The 19,590-nt window shown below is 35.6% G+C and overlaps 1 protein-coding gene across 3 annotated transcripts in view; it reads right to left on the reverse strand.

The window, feature by feature from the left end:
• Positions 1-19,590, reverse strand: part of jing (AE binding protein 2 jing) — a 339,310-nt gene that overhangs the window by 260,499 nt on the left and 59,221 nt on the right. The gene's annotated exons all lie outside the window — the stretch shown is intronic.

A 19,590-nucleotide genomic window follows, 5' to 3' on the forward strand; every position in this document is an offset into this window, starting at 1 on the left:
AATAATAATAATAATAATAATAATAATAATAATAATAATAATAATAATAATAATAATAATAATAATAATAATAATAATAATAATAATAATAATAATAATAATAATAATAATAATAATAATAATAATAATAATAATAATAATAATAATAATAATAATAATAATAATAATAATAATAATAATAATAATAATAATAATAATAATAATAATAATAATAATAATAATAATAATAATAATAATAATAATAATAATAATAATAATAATAATAATAATAATAATAATAATAATAATAATAATAATAATAATAATAATAATAATAATAATAATAATAATAATAATAATAATAATAATATTAATAATTATAATAATATTTTTTTTAATATGTTTCACAGACAGCAACCAATTCGCCTAAAGCAAGTACTAAAACTAAAGTATAGATGGCGCTAATAGCAGCATTGGGTTTGAGACCTTTTCGAGCTTTACAAATCATGTTACGACTAATGTATTTACAAAAAGGGTTTATCTTATATCTCCAATTCAATAAAAGGTCCAATAAAAGGGACCCCAATATAAAGCTCAAAAATCAAAGCTTTCAAATATATGAGTTTTCTTTTATGCAAGATGGTGCTTCATATTAATTCCATTGGCTCTTTTCAGGAGTAGTTGAAGATCGTGGTCCTTGAAATATACCATGTATAGCGTACCACAGTCACACACGTTGTATTTCATGTCCTTTACTTAACTGCCTATCTATCCTCGTATCGCCTCCCTTACATGTACCCCTTTCTCTTCATTCATTATACAAAGAACGCACATCCAACTGGAATCAGTCTCCAGCAATCTATCCTATCCAATGGTTAAAAAGTGTCGTTTATTTTTTTTTTCGTTTCGTTTGAACATCGTTTTCAACATTGTCGGTCCAATGTTTTTGCGTGTTGTTGTTGTTGTTGTTTGCCGGCAGACATAGTGTGGACGCGATATACACTTGTGCACACATTCACACGCACATAAGTCGACATTTTTTGTGGTTGACATCAATGTTCAAATGGTTATTTTTTATTATGGGGTTTTGGTTGCTGTTGTTTTTTATTGTTATTGTATTTTGTGATATTGACTTCAATCATTGTAGAATACTCATAAATTCAGAAAAATACCGCATATAAACGAACACACTCAGACCTATGGATGTTCGTCGCAGTTACAACTTGTAGCCAAACAAACTTGTGTGTGACACAGTGGGGTAAATCGAAGAAAAGGACGTTAAAATACTACTCACAAATCTAAGAGAACAATGAGATGCTACTCTTATACTTTCATGTATATACATATATACTGTGATCAATTGTCTATGATATTTGGCACCTCCTTCTTTACACCGAGTTGGAAAGCTGCGTCGAATATAGTACAGAACATTAAGAGAGAATTTATTTTATTACATGGCTGAAAAATTCAGGAATTTTTGCCAACACTACGATGAGAAGTTTAACCAACCCCTAACGGCAACGGGTTCTTCGTACCGGATTGATCCGAAACCAAAAGCATTTCGGCCAGCGGCTGTCATTCCAGCATCAAACCTATGCCGCTACAACATCAACAAGGCTGACAAGCTGTCCTCAAATCCCATTTGACTCAGCCGAAACTGCGAGGTTGAAATTTTGCAAGAGGTCGACTACTGATGTGAAGTTGTGACATAATTTGTGCTACACGAAAGGGGCAATTGTAAACAGATACTTCATGTCGGTTATATCTTATTTTGCATATTTTAGGGAGCTGTTATAGTGTGGAGGCATTGGGTTTCAATTTGTTAATAGAGATAAACGTTCTATGAAAGCACTTGTTGTTATTAATTTTATAACGCCACCTACAGTGGCGGCCATATAATTAAGAACGACATCGTATTAAAAAGTATTTGACTTGCTACGTTCCAAATATTTGAATATTTATATGGAACAAAATTTGTAAATAAAGTACAGGGTAAGCACTTTCAAATAAAGCCAAAACATGTTTTAATTCTCCCTCGTTTATACAAAAGAAACCACGATTTATTAAAATTGTCATAAATCGACCTGGCCACATAATTAAGAACGATATAAGTAAAGGTTACTTTAAGGTAATTTTCATACACAATATGTGAATATATCGTTATGTATTTTAGAAATCGGTTACTTTGATTCATTTGTCCTTCAATGGTACATATTATTTCGTCTAAATTTGATAATTAGGACATACCTAAGGTTTTCCAAAATTTGCCCATAATTTGACGATTTTTTTATTTTTGGGATCTAAAGCCACATTTTTGGCTTCCTCACATTCAGTCGTCGACGCTTTGAACGATACCCTGTGATTGTCGTTCCATAATCGGCGCTTATTTACCCTTAAATTGGCTTTTATCCCACTTGTTTGAGTCCTTTACGAGGGAATTGTCTGGGAAATAGTTTCGTAAGAGCCATTTCCACCTTATAAAGCGGTAGGATTTTTGTCTGCAGTCAGTAGACAGGAAATGAAACAATAATATAACGTCTATACAAAAATTGGAAGAATTCCACACCGAATATAACATTTATTAACATAATGTTTTGAATGCTCGAATTCCACAATAATTTTGTGTATGTACATCAGACATTAGTTTATACAAAAATTGTATTTCAATCCATAAAAATTATTGATTTGACTGGTTTTGATATTATTATGAGCTTCATTGATTAAAAAGTCTTACATAGCTATGCCTACCACACCCACAAAGACATTGTGCAATGAAGGCTTTCAAAATATTAAACCTTTCATTTTTGTTCGGTGTACCGTTAGGCCAATTTTTTGTAAAAAACGAAATTATTTTTTTATTTTCTGTCTAGTACCTGCAGACAACAATCCTACCGATTTATAAGGTGGAAATGGCTCATACGAAACTATTTCCCAGACAATTCCCTCGTAAAGGACTCAAAGAAGTGGGGTAAAAACCAATTTAAGGGTAAATAAGCGCCGACTATGGAACCACAATCACAGGGTATCGTTTAGAGCGTCATCGAGGGAATGAGAGGAAGCCAAAAATGTGGCTTTAGATCCCAAAAATAAAAAAAAATCGTCAAATTATGGGCAAATTTTTGAAAACGTTAGGTATGCCCTAATCATCAAAGTTAGTCTCAATAATATGTACCATTGAAGGACATTTGATACTAAAAATGAATCAAAGTAAACGATTTCTAAAATACATAACGATATATTCGCATATTGTGTATGAAAATTACTTTAAAGTAACCTTTACTTATATCGTTCTTAATTATGTGGCCAGGTCGATTTATGACAATTTTAATAAATCGTGGTTTCTTTTGTATAAACGAGGGAGAATTAAAACATGTTTTGGCTTTATTTGAAAGTGCTTACCCTGTACTTTATTTACAAATTTTGTTCCATATAAATATTCAAATATTTGGAACGTAGCAAGTCAAATACTTTTTAATACGATGTCGTTCTTAATTATATGGCCGCCACTGTATATTTCACATTAAACATTATTTTTTACATAACGAATACTATGAAAAATATAAATTTATGAGCATAATTTTCGGCGGAATATTTTACCAAAAGCAAGTTTGTACCGACGACCAAATAAGATACTGTTTAGGCTACCCGAAAAAAATCTTTATATAAAATAAAATTGACTCCCTATAGATGGTCAGAAAGGAGTATTAACAGACGAGCAAAGTGATCATTTACAGACAATCAGAAGAGAGTCTTTATAGAATACCATAAGATCGTTGATGGCGATCAGAAGGGACTATTTATTCCCGACCAGAACAGTCGTTATAGACGAGCAGAAAGTTGTCTAGACCCTTATATACAACCATTTGGCCATTCGACCTTTCTAGAGCTGATGGTCGTCTTCATAGATCACCATAAGGTTTTTATAGACGACAAGATAGAAGTTTTAGCAGACGACTTGAGTGAGTTTTTGTAGACGACCAGAAGGGAGTCTTCTAACCAAAAAGCCAGTCTATACCAAGAACCTTATAGATAGTCCGAAGGAAGTCTTCATGGACGAGCTGAAGGCTATCTACAGCCATTTAGGCCATCTTCGTAGACAATTAGAAGGGAGTTTTTGTAGACGACCGTTAGGGATTGTTTAGGATAGAAGGAAGATGGCAAAAAAGTAGTCTTTGTAGATGACTAGAAGGAAGATTCTTTAAACGATCACATGGCAGTCTTCATATATGAGCAGAAGATTTGCTAGACCGCTGTGACAACCAGGCCCAAAAATGAGTCTTTACAGATTACCACAAGGTGATCAGTCTTTATAAGATATTGTCTAGACCCTCCTAGACTTAAAGGCCGTCCTTATAGATTATTACAAAGATTAGTTTATATACGACTAGAAGAACGTCTTTGCCAACGAATTGAAAAGATATTTTATAGACGATCTTAAGGAAGTTTTCTAAACATAAATAGGGAAGAGCGAAAAAAGTTGTGGTTGGTGATTCATGGGGGCCTTTGTGGACGATCAGAAGAAAGTCTTCATAGACGAACAGATGGTTATCTTTTAGAAGATCAAAAGGTTGTGCAGACCTGAATGCTGTCTTTATAGACGACCAGAAAGAATATTTGCTGATGACTACAAGAAAGTCTCCTTAGATGTCAAGAAGATAGTCTTTGAAGACGATCTGAATGAAGATTTTGAAGATGAGTAGAAAGTTGTTTAGACTTTTCTGGACGACCAAAAGGGAATTTTTTAGACGAGCAGTGAGGAGTCCTTAAATATGGTAAGGATGAACATAGACTTCTGGTTAAACAAGTCCTGCCGACTAACTTATACCAATCTTATCGTAAATATGCGAAGCTACTAAAAATGTGAATAAATAGGGGATGCATGGCGGTAGACGCAGAAGTGGAAGGGCAAGGCTTCGATGGAGTAAACAAGTGGAAGACGAGATCAATAAACACGATATTTCACATAGGAAAGGTAAAGCAACAAATATAGAGGAATGGAAATCTTTTCCTAGGTCGGCTTATAGGACAAACATTCTGTAGAGTAAGTAAGGGGTAGTCTTAAAGCTTATCTTATTCGTTGTAGTTTCTCCATGGGCTGTATATATCTGCTGAATATCTTGTGACGATGCCATCAACATTGTCATACAAGCAGATATATCTTGACTGACTTTTTCCTCGTTAACAAGTAAAAAAGTATCAGCCGACAGAGATATATTCTCAGGCAGTGTGAATTGAAACTTTCATCAATTGACAATATCGAATCGAATACCGGCTACACAACCAAAATCCTTTTCTTCAATAATTATGTATTTAGCAGGTTTTCAGATTTTGTGGCCTGTTTTGGACGTACGAACTTGCCGACAAAACAAGTAAAAAAGTATCAGTCGGCTTTACCGACAGAGATATACCCTCAGCCTGTGTGAAGGTACCCTAAAGAGAAGTCCGATATGGACCATTTTAAACTACATTTGGATAAAATATTAGAAGATCTTTGGATCCCCTTGGACCAAATCGGCATGCCCGTTTTAGAGATATAGTGCGTAGCATTTTAGTGACATTTTTTAAACGTTTGTGGGGGAGGTACCGGAAGAAGTGGGCCGATATGGCTCACCTTCTAAATTAAACCAAGTTTGGACAAAATATTACGAAGGCTAAACTTTTGACCGAATCGGCTGATCCGTTCGAAACTTACCGTCCGCTCCAGCTGCTGATGTCGTAGGGGTTTTACAGCTTTCGGGTCATTTTCTCAGGAACTATAGACTTGCCCCTGAAAAAACTTGTTCCGTCGTAATGGGGACAACGAATACAAGTTGTTACAACAAAAATCAAAGCGATTCGAGAGTAGGCCCTAAACTGAACTATTAAGAAATTTTGTGTGGGAGGTACCCGAAGAAGTTGACATATATAGTCCATATTCGAACCTAATCTATGTCTCGTAGAAATATTACGATGTGCACAGTATGGACCAACTCGGTTACTACCTTCGAGAGTTACCGTGCACATCATTTTAGCAAAAAGCTTAGAACTTTTGTGAGGGAGGTAACAGAAAGAATGGCTCTATTTTCTCAGGAAGTATGGACTTGCCCCGGTACATGTTCGTCGTATAGGGGACAGTGAACACAAGTTGTTGCAATAAAAATCAAAGCGATTTGAGAGCAGGTCCTAAACTGAACTTTTCCGAAATTTTGTGTGGGAGGTACCCGAAGGCGTTGACCGATTGAGTCCATATTGGAACCTCATCTAAGTTTGGTAGAAATATCACGATGTGCAAAGCATGGAAAAAATCGGTTATTCCCTTCAAGAGTTATCGTGCGCACAAATTTTTCGAACATTTTCGAACTTTTGTGGGGGAGGTACTGAAAGGAGTGGACTGAACTTAAACTTAGTTTGGACAAAATATTGCGATAGCTAACTATTGGACCAAATCGGTTCATCCGTTCGAGAGTTATCGTGCGCACCAGCCAGCCAGACATCCATTTGGGTCACCGTCAATTCTGTTGGTCACCGTATAATTTACAGCTTTTTGACCACAACATCAGGAAGCATGAACTTACCCACGAAAAAACAAAATATCGCTGTAACTGAACAGGATTAACATCGGTATAATTTTCCAAAGGATCTTCGAACAGACCCTAAACAGCACTAACACAAAAAAGATGAAATTTTGTGGGGGAGGTATCCCTAAGGATCCCGACTATTTTCCAATATAAGTTCAAGATAATCGTGAGTACCATTTTATTGAAATTTTTATTGGTACTTAAGCTGAGGTTGGGCAAAATATGGTGCCGTAGGGCTTTTTACAATTTTCGGGCTATTTAAGCATATAAAGGGGATTCCAATGCAGCTCCTAAACTGCACTTTTCCGAAATTTTGTGTGGGAGGTACCCGAAAAAGTGGGTATGTGCAAAGTTTGGAGCAAGGCAGTAACCAGTTCGAAAATTTTCGTCATTACACATGTTGGCCGTAGGGGTTTTTTACAGCTTCCGGGCGGGCCACTTTATCAGGAAGTATGGACTTGCCCCTGAAAAAACTTGTACCGCCGTAAAGCGACCAGCGAATACTAGTCATTACAACAAAAATAAAAGTGATTCGAGAGCAGCTCTTAAGGTGTGTGGGAGGTACCCGAAGGAGTTGACATAAATATTCCATATTCGAACCTGATCTATGTCTCGTAGAAATATTACATTGTGCAAAGTATGGACCAATTTGATTACTGCCGCCAAGAATTATCGTGCGCACCATTTTAGCGAAAAGTTTTGAACTTTTGGTGGGGAGGTATCTGAAGGAGTGGACCGATATGGCCCATCTTCGTACTTAAACTAAATTTGGACAAAATGTTACGAAGGTCACATTTTGGAACCAATCGGTTGATCCGTTCGAAAGTTTTCGTTGCGCTCCAGCCAGGCAGACGGACGGACGTGGCTAAATCGACTACAAATTGTCTAAAACGGATTTCTTTCGAACATACGCGGGGTCTAAAAGAATTATTTGAATGAGGCACTTTTTGCCCCTATGAAAGTTTATATACCTCGTTAGTCTAAAGACTGAGAGCATAACAAAGTGCTGCCTTTTTCTACATGCAATCTGATTTCAATTTTTAGAAGCTTAGGATTGATTTTCCCTAAACTCTTCAAACACAGGATTTTATAGCATTTATGTAGCCTCAAGCGAATCAGAATTATCATGCCCAAAATCACTCTCATAATTTCGAAAGAATCTTCTAACAAATTCGTTGCGATTTCTGTTCGACTTTCTCTTCATTGAACATAAAAATTCCCTTCGAGATTTCGGACCGAAATCATGTCAACCTCTCCATGTAACTTTCATTTTGAATTCGGTCCGATTTCGAATCCGAAGCCGATTACAGCATTATAAATTTTCAGTGCAGAAATTCAGCATCTGAAATTCGGAGCAATTTCGGCCAATTTGGTTTGCTGGTCTGACATTTTTCTAACAAAAACATAATTATACCCTCAGCCTTTAGGCTAAAGATGAAAATATGCCTCATCAAAATAATGGTTTTAGACACCAAGTATGTTTGGACGAAATGTGTTTCAGACAATTTGGAGTCGATCTAGCCATGTCCGTCCGTCTGTCTGTCTGTCCTGCTGGCTGGAGCGCACGATAAATCTCGAACGGATGAACCGATTCGGTTCAAATTTTGGCTTTCGTAATATTTTGCTCAAACTTAGTTTAAGTTCGAAGATGAGCTACATCGGTCCACTCCTTCCGGTACCTCCCCCACAAAAGTTCGAAAATGTTCGGAAAGTTTGTGCGCACGATAACTCTTGAAGGGAGTGTCCGATTTGGTCCATACTTTGTATAGCGTAAACTTTCTACCAGAGTAATATGAGGTTCAAATATGGACTCAATCGGTCCACACCTTCGGGTACCTCACACACAAAATTTCGGAAAAGTTCAGTTTAGGGCCATCTCTCGAATCGCTTTGATTTTTGTTTTAGCAACTTGTATTCGCTGCCCTCCATACGACGGTACAAGTTTCATCAGGGGCAAGTCCATACTTCCTGAGAAAATAGCCTGAAAGGTGCAAAAAACCCCCTATGACACCGTGTGACGAAAGGATCTACTGAGTCGGTCCAAAATGTGGCCTTCCTAATATTTTGTGCAAACTTAATTTAAGTTCGAAGATAAGCCATATCGGTCCACACCTTCAGGTACCTTCCCAAAAAAAGTTCAAAAATGTTCAGAAAAATTGTGCGCACGTAACTCTGGATGGGAGTGAGCGATTAGGAATTTTAGATAAATTCACTTTAAGACCTGTTCTCGAATCACTTTGATTTTTGTTGACGCATCTTGCATTCTCTGTCTCAATTACGACAGTAAACGTTTTTTCAGGGGCAAGTCCATACTTCTTGAGAAAACAGCCCGAATGTTGTAAAAACCCACTATGACACCACTATAGTGGCTGTAGAGCTCGAACCGAATACTGCGTTCGTCCACACTTTGGATATCGTAATATTTCTTCGAATATTAGATAAAATTCGATGGTGCTTATAGGTCCACTGCTTCCGGTACCTCTCCCACAAATGTTTGAACATTTGGTCCAAATTTTCAATCTCGAAATTTTTGGTCCAAGCTTAGTTTTTGTTCAAATTTGGGCCCTATCGGTCCAATACTTGGGGTACCACTCATACAAATGTTCAACACATTTTTGTAGCTGAGGGTTCGTTCGAGGATCCTTTGGACATTTTTACTGAAGGTTTCCCTAGCGGCCCGATATTATGCTTTTCGTAGGCTAGTATGGTACAAAAGTCCTATCTGTCGATATCCTCCGCAAATTTTTGAGCTTTAATCCAATCCATATTTCTGTCGGTTCATACGCCCATACATTTCTTTTTTTTTTGTAAAAAAGTATTTCAATCCACACAGGCTGAGGGTATATCTCTGTCGGCAAAGCCGAACGATACTTTTTTAGTTGTTTTCCTAGAACTTGTTAGAAATTGGCATGTATCTTTCCCTCCTAGACCGACAAAAATCCCAGATTGTTTCCTCTTAAACCTTACCCTAACACCAGTTTTTTAATGTAGCGTACGAAATGGTCGACCAAGCTGACTATACAAAGCCTATTTTTACTTATTTTCATATTTTTTTGTTAATACTGAATTCAATATTCCACTGCCGTATGGAACTATAAAATAATCTTATTCATTTATTTATTTATGGGCAAACAAACATCCATACACGTACGTATCCATCATACATATGTATGTCCATATGTATTTATGTATGAATGTTGGTTGTCACTATATTGTAGAGTGTAATTTTTTTCCTATAGGTACATTTTATATCGCTTTTTTGTTTTGTTCTGTTTCTTCACTCGGGTAGTTACACTACGTGCGTACTGCTTTATGTTGAATTAATAATAACCGTTGTTGTATTTTGTCGTTGTTGCTGCCTTTGTATGTTTTTTGTTATGTTAAATGTGAGAACACAATCTGGAAGTTAGGGATTGCGGGGGAGGGGGTGAGAAGGTGGTTCTGCTGTAATAGTTGTGCCAGTGACAGTTAATAGCGTGAAGTTGAGAAAAGTAGTTTCTTTTACCCCCTCCGACAACAACAATTTTACTTTCCTTATCCACTATTAAAACCAACAAGAACAACAATAACAACAACGTATAGCAGAGAATTACAATCATTTCTCACTGGTTGCATTTCATACTCCTCCACAAAAGAACCTCGAACAGTAAGAGTATAAGTGTGGGGGGATTATATTGCATGGTATGTTCGGGTGTATGTGTGTGAGTGTGTGTTTGCCTCCGAGTTCATGTAGAAGAGAATTATGATATTGTGTAATCGCCCACATGATGATGATTTATATCATATTTCAAATTGTTATTGTAATGTAATAACAGGAATTGTAACTTGTTTTTTTTTCAGTTTTTTTGCTTTGTTGTTATGGTTCTTTATTTGTTGTTGTTGCCTTTGCTGTTGTTGTTGTTGGCGCTATAGTTAACAGCAAAAGAGTTGTGTTGTCAGTTTCGTTATCGTTTATCATACATCCACATACAGCCAGATAATATTTAATGTTCTGTGATGAAGAAGAGTGTGCCGGCCCGGTGGTCGGTGGGTCGTTCAAATGTTGAGAAGTGTTAGAGGGGAAGAAGGTAAAACACAACAATGTAAAGTTAGTTTTGAAGTTAATACAAATATTGGTGAGGGCAGACAAATAATGTTTTTATTTACATTTGTCATGAACGCAGGCAAACGAACGAACGAACGAATGAAGCCACCAGGCATTGATTTATAGAATTTGTTTTATACTACGAAGGGAAGAGGAAACTAATTTGGAAAGTTTAGAAACTTTGAAAGTTAAAGAAAATAAAGTTTTTTTTTTTTTGAAATACATTAGGGGGAATGATATGTTGCAATCGAACTACGTTTAGAGTTTTTAAAATAGTTTTGGGAAGTTTTAAGAATATCAGGATTAAAAATCACAGTGACCTGCAAAAAAAAAAAGCTTGAGATTCTCGGTGTCATAATATGAGATGGATGAATTATGTATGTGGAAGATGGATGATACCTTCAAACAGCTCCTAGTTTTCTGTCTTCTCTTGTGAACAGATGATGCGTTATCAAAAAACGACACGAGGGAACGACATATCGAAAGTCCTTCAGGATAGTTGAATTTTAAGAAATTAACTTAAGAGCACCTACTACAAAAATAGTGTCCTTTATAGAAATCTTTTATGAAATAGAATTGAGTAAAGTCAAAACAATAATGAGCCGTCTGAATGCAACGATTCCGCAGTCTAGTTTATATTATGAGAATTGAAGAATAGCTAATAAGTCATTCAAATATAAATTTTGTAATGGTTCATGTAGAAAGAAAAGTCCATAAATTATATGGAAATTGAATTAAAAAAAATCGAATTAGAAACAAGAGAAAAATATCTTGCAACTTGAAGATATTGCGATGAAGAGACATGTCTGAAGGTCTACTCATTGCCTAGTTTGTGGAACAAGTTTGGCAAAATGAAATGTACGCAAATAAAATGTAATGTGACAAAATCATCACATACTGCGTAAATCTGCCAAATACCAGCGATGGGCAAATTGCATGTCCATTAAGATAAATTCGTATTTAATTAGCGAAGACACAAATCACTGTAGCGGAGACACAAAGAGCTCTGTTAACGCTTTTGCTAACAGCGCGTTAGCAGAGCTCTGTTAATGTTAACAGAGCTATTCAAAAATGGGTTTCTTTGTAAAAAATATCTTTTTTAGGGTCTTTCCTAAAATGTCTCGATAAGCTTTCCAATGGTACACATGTTGTCCCGGCAGAATTTTCCTTAATATCCTTAATATCAAAATAATTATCCTTATTACAGGGTTTATCCCAAAAACACTTAATATCGCGACATCGGGCAATATTTTTTAAAGATTTTACTAGCGCAGGGGATAGCTGTTTTCATAAGCTTTCCAATGGTACCCATGTTGTTCCAGCAGAATTTTCCTTAATATCAAAATAATTATCCTTATTACAGGGTTTATCCCAAAAACACTTAATATCGCGACATCGGACAATATTTTTTAAATATTTTACTAGCGCAAGGGATAGCTGTTTTCATAAGCTTTCCAATGGTACCCATGTTGTCCCAGCAGAATTTTCCTTAAAGACCATAAAAAAGATATTTTTACAAAGAAACCCATTTTTGAATAGCTCTGTTAACATTAACAGTGCTCTGCTAACGCGCTGTTAGCAAAAGCGTTAACAGAGCTCTTTGTGTCTCCGCTACAGTGATTTGTGTCTTCGCTAATTAAATACGAATTTATCTTAATGGACATGCAAATTGCGTTTGTTCACTCTCTGAGAGCGTAAAATACATTGAAAGGTATGATCAATCACAGAGTGGAAAAAGGCACACTTCGCCTATCGCTACCATAGACATCCCAGATAACATTTTTTCCTACTTCGTTTCAAATTCGGTCAAAATATCTGAACGAATTTCCGATTCTGATACCGAATTCGGAAAGTTTTTCTAAGGAAATTCTAACAAAAAATTACAGTTTCCCGACGAATTCGGTTCGAATCCGGAAGATATTTCTTGGAAAAATAACAGTAAAATTTAGATTTTCTGAAAGAAATCGGTCCGAATTCGGAACAACCGAACAAAAAAATCCCTTAGAAAACGGAACGAATTCAGAATGTAAATTCTTCAGAACATGAGCAGAGATTCGTAAAAAAAATGTCCGAAAATCGGTAAAAATTCTATGAGAAATTTGGAGAAATTCGCAAATTTCTAAAAAATATTCAGAAAATCTCGTAAAAAATCAGAGCTCTCGGAAAAAATTGTTAGCTGGGATAAATAACTCGAATCTTAATACTGGCAAAAATATGTTTGCTTCTTTCTCAAAGATAATATATATAATATATAATTGTTCCACAAACATCCCATAAGGGACAAGGGAGACTTCTCTCATATCAATGAGTGCACCCCGATTCATATTAGCTCAATAATATGGGACCTACATTTTATCGCCGAGTCCGAACCGCGTGTCTAAGACACCACTTTTGTAGAGAAGTTTTACATTTTACATCTCAAAGATAATAGTGACAGTATATTTATCGACACAACCCTCCGGTCAATTTTGAAACGTTGGATAATGAATCATATGTGTAAACGCCGGTCGGAGATCGTACACCAACGTGGGTTTATATCTCCGGAACTGTTTAACATCTACCTTTCCTGTATTTCACCCTCTCCAGAGGGCATTGAGATCGAAGCGTTTGCTGATGATTGCACGATTTTGGTGACAGGTAACTTCCCTGATGTTATTTGTGAAAGGCTGAACTCCTGTTTGAATGATCTTAACAACTTATTCCACTCGAGGAATATGAAAAAATCCGCACTAAATCTAAATGGAGGGTAGAGGTGGGCAATGAGTTGAATGTTAGGTCGATGTCAGCGACGGGTTAAGATTTAGACAGCATTTGGGGTGCAGATAAAGAAACCAAGCAGGTTTAAAAATCAAATTCGTGTGAATGTGGTTCTCGGAGAACATCCCCATCTATCGCAGCAGAGCATAGTGGTCCCACTTATATGGGAAGGTGCGACAAAAATATTTATAATCGTCGGATCAATCTGATTTTTTCAGTATATGCTAAAAATAAGTAGAAAATACTTTAGCCAAAAAATCATCAATATGGGTACAGTTTTTTCTATAGCCCCCATGTAGCGGTACAACCCGATTTCAGGTATTTTGAAACTGTTATTTACATTTTCGGCACTAATTGGTTGTACTTTGGTATTTGGGGTTCCCAATGGTCAAAATCTTCTGCACCAAAAATTGTGGACTTGGGTCTAGGTCTCGGTATAGCTCTCATATTACGATACCTCCTGATTTCTGGTATTTTGAAGATTTTATCAACATTTTCGGCCCAAATTGGTTGTAATTTGCCATTTGGAGTTCCCAATGATCAAAAACCTTCTGTGCCAAAATTGTGGTCTTAGGGCCAGGTTTCGGTATAGCCCTCATATTACGGTACCTCCCTGTTTCTGTTATTTTGAGGTTTTTATCTACATTTTCGGTTCGAATTGGTTGTAATTTGCTATTTGGAGTTCTTAGCGGTCAAAAAACGTCTCCGACTGGTATCGTGGACAGGAAAGGAAACAAATTATTCCATTTGATGTCAGAATATTTCATGGTAGGGGATATAGTAAAGTTCTGTGCGACCGAACTTTACATTTTTACTTGTTTCTCATATTACATGCAGCATCATACATACATATATCAAAAATATACATACAAATGTAAAAAATACACTCATAAGTAGATCCCAAAACAAAAATGTCTAAATCTTTAAAGAAAAAATCCGAAACAAACAATTAAAACACAAAACAAAGAAGAAACTGAGAATACAGTATACAGTATATTCACTGAAACGGCCAGAGACATCGTCAGTATTTTTAATGTCACACACGAAAATGCAAATATATGCAGCTGGAACCAAATTTTTTATATACTTGACACTATTTCGAACATTTTTCAAAAAATTTGGAGAGTAGCGAAGGATGGCGAAGTTAGTAAAACTCAACTTAAATTTTTAGAACTTGAAAAAAATCCACAAAAATGTATTATAAAAAAATGTGATTTCCAGCACATTTTGTGCGAATAATGTGTACAAATTTTTATGTAAAAGTAATTAGAAAACCTTGTATTAAAACTTCCATTTCGAAACAAATAATTTTATCCTTTCAATTTTGAGTTACTTGCCTTGTAAGAAGTCACAACCTTACTGATGTTATTAAAGTTTTTAAGAGATCATACGTAAATGTCAACTTCTTCTGTTTTGTTTGGTTAAATACCGTTATAAATTACAAAAACAGTGCTGGAATATTAAAATATGATATGTTTAGAGACAATTTGCTAAATCGTCGCAGAGATTTGCTGATATCGATTTTTCGATTTTTGTCGCAGGGGACCAGTGTGCAGAGGAGCGTCAGGTGCCACGACAAACCACAGTAGTTTTGACTCAACTGCGCTCGGGATGGCGCAGCCGTCTTAATTCCTATAGGGCAAGCATCGATGACACCGTGAAAAACATCTGCTCGGCATGCGGAGCAGGACATTTCTGAAGAGAAATTAGAGTAGTTGGCTACTTTGATCCAAGTCAGCAATGTAATAAAAAACCTACCCTAATATACCGGACAAAAATCGCAACCTACAAGAGGATACACGTGCTTTTCAATGTTGAGACAGAGTTTAGACAAAAAAAAAATCATGGGGAGTAACTTCTTCTATGACGAAACAACAAAAAATAAGGGTCGCTCGGGTGTCAAAAAAAGTTCATATCGAATTCTGACGTATTGGCGAAACTTGAAAACAAATCTGCTCAAATATCGTACGGAATTCTGATAAGCTTCTTTCTTTTTCTGGGTATTCAACTCGCTTTTAAATCGGGTTTTTAGCCGTCTTTAGGGCCGAATTCTGACTTCGTAAACAATTTTTAAGGGAAAATAGAGGTGTTGGTCTGCGTTATTCTTATTCTCAATTTCTCTCAGACTTTGTTCAGATTGTCGTATAGAATTCGGATTTGTTTCATAAACTTCAAAAGCTTGGATTCTTGCGCAAGCATTTGCTGTACAAGAGAAGTAGGTCCTTTGAACGATAGATATATACATATAAGATTAATGACATCTTCGTGGCTCATATATATGCTGAATGAGGAAATCCTCCCAGTGAAATGTCTCCAAGACCACAACTTCTGTTGAAAATCAAGATTAGAAAGTTCATTTGAAGAATGAAGAAGCACGGTGCGCCTTAACTAGTTTTAAATGGAAGGTGCTTACACCTGCGAAGTTTTTGCAGATTCTGAAACTACAATACTCAAGGATGAGAAATTTCAAGAAACAAAAAAATCGCCGGAGTGATTTTCAAATAAATCGCGATTTAAGTTAATTTTTTTAGGGTTCTTTAAGTTTTCACGATTTTGCTTGGAAACCGCGAGTCCTATATAAATGGGCCTAAAGAAAATGTTGTAGCTGTGAAAATTCCCCACAACACTGACCTTTATGATATTTTCGTAGGTTTTACCGTTTTTGAGATATAGAAGTTCAAATTGAGACAATGCACTGACTGTATCGCCTCCTTATAAAACAATGTCATTACTGCTATTTCCCAAATTAAACTTATATATCTTGAAAGTGGTACAACCTAAGAAGAAATAAATTATCCAATCTTGTAGAGAATTTTCACAGCTTCAACATTTTCTTTAGTCCCATTTTGATATGACTTGCGGTTTCCAAGCAAAATCTTGAAGACTTGAGATAAAAACCTAAAAATTTGAACTGAACCTCTATATCTCAAAAATGGTAAAACCTATGACCTAAAGGTCAGTCTTGTAGAGAATTTTCACAGCTACAACATTTTCTTTAGACTCATTTCGATACGACTTGCGGTTTCCAAGCAAAATCGTGAAAACCAAAAAATAACCCCAAAATAGTGAATTTTGATCGCGATTTATTTTAAAATCCCTCCGGCGATTTTTTATTTTTTTATCTATGAACATTACTGTTTCCGAATCCGCGAAATTTTCCCATGTGTAAGCGGTTTTCATCAAAAGTTAATTAAGGTGCACTGAGCAGGATATTGTTTTATAAGGAGGCGATACAGTCAGTGCACTGTCTCAATTTGAACTTCTATATCTCAAAAACGGTAAGACCTACGTAAATATCATAAAAGTCAATCTTGTGGAGAATTTTCACGGCTACAACATTGTCTTTAGGCCCATTTACATAGGACTCGCAGTTTCCAAGCATAATCGTGAAAGCCTAAAGAACCCCTAAAAATGTGAACTTAAATCGCGATTTATTTGAAAATCCCTCCGGCGATTTTTTTTGTTTCTTGATATTTCTCATCTATGAGTAATGTAGTTTCAGAAACTGTATGTACCTTTCATTTAAAGTTAGTTCAGGCGCACCGTGTTTTCCTTTCACAATAAAAATTTCAATGTCATTTTCTGGGGAAATTGTTTGAAAAATGATATTCTCAAATAAATTAAAATTGTGTTCAATCAATTCAAATACTTTAATTATTATTTTTCCCCAAAAAAGTTCTTAATTTCGTCTGCAAATAAGCTCATGATTCTAACTTCAGACAGACATGTCTACACAAAGCCACAGAGTTGATGAACTATTTAATGTAATTTTACCAACATTAAAGTGTTCCAGTCTATATTGTTATAGTTGTTGTCGTTATGTACATATTAAAGATAATTTTATGTAAAGAGAACAACAACAACATCATCATCAACAGACACACACCCGAATAGATAAACTTACTTAAATATAGTGTAAACATAATCATTTATATACAAACAGAAACAGAACTCAAGTCTATGAATTTATAGAAACATTCAGACACACATAAAAACAGGGTGACAGAAGGCAGACATCCATTCAGGTCGGTAGAGGGGTATCAACAAATATAGATAGTCACTCATAGATGTTCCTTTGCATAGCCTTTACATGGCTGGTTAGTTGATGTTAATGGGTGGAAGGAGTTGGGGCAAGTAGAGTTTACCACTGGTAATGTTAATGCACAGGCTGGAGTTGAGCTAGCTCTGGGTGTGGGGGAGTGAGGTGGATTGCAGTGTTTGCTTTTGGGTTGAGAACCTTGTTCATTCAGCATGAACAGGAGAAAAAGTTCAAAACCTCTGGCATCTTGTGTGTAATTAAAATTTAAAAAAGGGTTTACCAAAGACAATCAGTGTAGAAAATACGAATATATTAAGGTGGTTCTTAAAAACTTTGTTTTTTTTTTATTACACCTTCCCATTATAAACTGGCTTAAGTTTTTGTTATTGACTCATCGACATATTTTAAAATATTATTTGCTCCAAAAACCTCAATTTCATTTATGTAAATACTTCAGAGTTACTCACAAAATAAACTTTCCACAATTTATTTATATTTATGTAGCAAATAAACCTCAACTTTTATACATAACAAATTTATATTTAGTGAAAAGAAATACAAATTGCAAAATAATTTCTGCGGTTACTTCAAAAACAAAAAAACCTTCTTTAATTTTAGTACTTCCAGGAAATGCGCCAGGAACCGAGGTGGTGGTGGTGGTGACTTATAGGCATTTGGCAAGTGTTCATTGTCATCACCTCATCATATTTATTATTAAGAAATGTTTTATTTTGTTGATAAGATTTATTTGTTGTTGCTTTACATGCAACCTGGCTGGCGTTGGAACGTGATATGAATTTTTAAATAAAGGTGTGAAATGTTGAGCAAAAAAAAACGTAAAACGACTTCCATAATTTGTTTTACAACTACAAACACAGATACAAGTTGTACAAGCCAATTTTTGCTTACTGACGACAATGGGTATGAAAAATTCCCCTCCCCACCAAGTTCAATGAGGGAAAATAAAAACATTTGCGGCGGCGGCATACATGCTGCTCCGCCTGTGATGTTGACCGATAAGAAAAAATGTAATAAAAATAATAAAATTAAAAAAAAAAAACAAAACCATTTAAACTAGGTTTGAACCTTAAGCGGAAAGTAATAAAAATACACAACACATGAGTGTTACAAATAAAATCATTAGGGGAGTTTTGAACAAAAGGGTGGAATGAAAGGGAAACGGACAAAGTTGATTTAGATGAAGAAGACAATCAGGAGGCAAATGCTATGCTGAGAAGCTTAATAGTAGGACTTTTTTTCCAGCTTCTAAAGTGGCATAATGTTTTGAAATATGATTTTAACATAGAAATGAAAATCTGGCTGAAATGGATTTAACATATGAAAAAATAACATACGTCTTACCCGATTCTCAGATTTATGAATTGAGCGAGTTGGCATGCATTTTTATACCCTCAGCCTTTAGGCTAAGGAGGGTATATACACTTTGATACGATGACAAGTAAAAAAGTATCAGTCGGCTTTGCCGACAGAGATATACCCTCAGCCTGTGTATATTGAAACAATTTTTTCCCAAAATACGTATGTATTTAGGGGGTTTTAAAAATATTGGGCGTTTGAACCGACAAAAATGTTGATTAGGATTAAAGATCAAAAGTTTTGCGGAGGAGATACTAAAAGAATGGATCGATATTGACCGTTATGGAAGTGGATCTCCAGCCACAACATATGGTTCCATAGGAAGTTTTTACACTCTTCGGGCTGTTTGCTCAAGAAGTATGGACTTGCCCCTAAAAAAACTTTTACCATCGTAATTGAGGCAGCGAATGCAAGTTGCTTCAACAAAAATAAAAGTGATTCGATATTAGGTCTTAAAGTGAACTTATCCGAAATTTTGTGTGGGAGATACCGGATGGTGTGGACAAATATAGTCCATATTTGAACCTAATCTATATCTGGTAGATATATTAGGATGTGTAAAGTATAGACCAATTCGGCCAATCCCTTCAAGAGTTACTGTACTAACAATTTTTCTGAACATTTTTGAACTTTTGTGGGGGAGGTACCTGAAGGAGTGGACCGATATGGCGTATCTTCAAACTTAAACTATGTTTGGACAAAATATTACTAAGGCCATATTTTGGACCGAATCGGCAGATCCGTTCGAGAGTTATGTTGCACTCCAACCACCTCACACGGTGTCATAGGGTTTTTTT

This window comes from Musca autumnalis, unplaced genomic scaffold, assembly GCF_047663935.1.
Source record: "Musca autumnalis isolate F117 unplaced genomic scaffold, ASM4766393v1 scaffold_5, whole genome shotgun sequence".
NCBI classification, from domain to species: Eukaryota; Metazoa; Arthropoda; class Insecta; order Diptera; family Muscidae; genus Musca; species Musca autumnalis.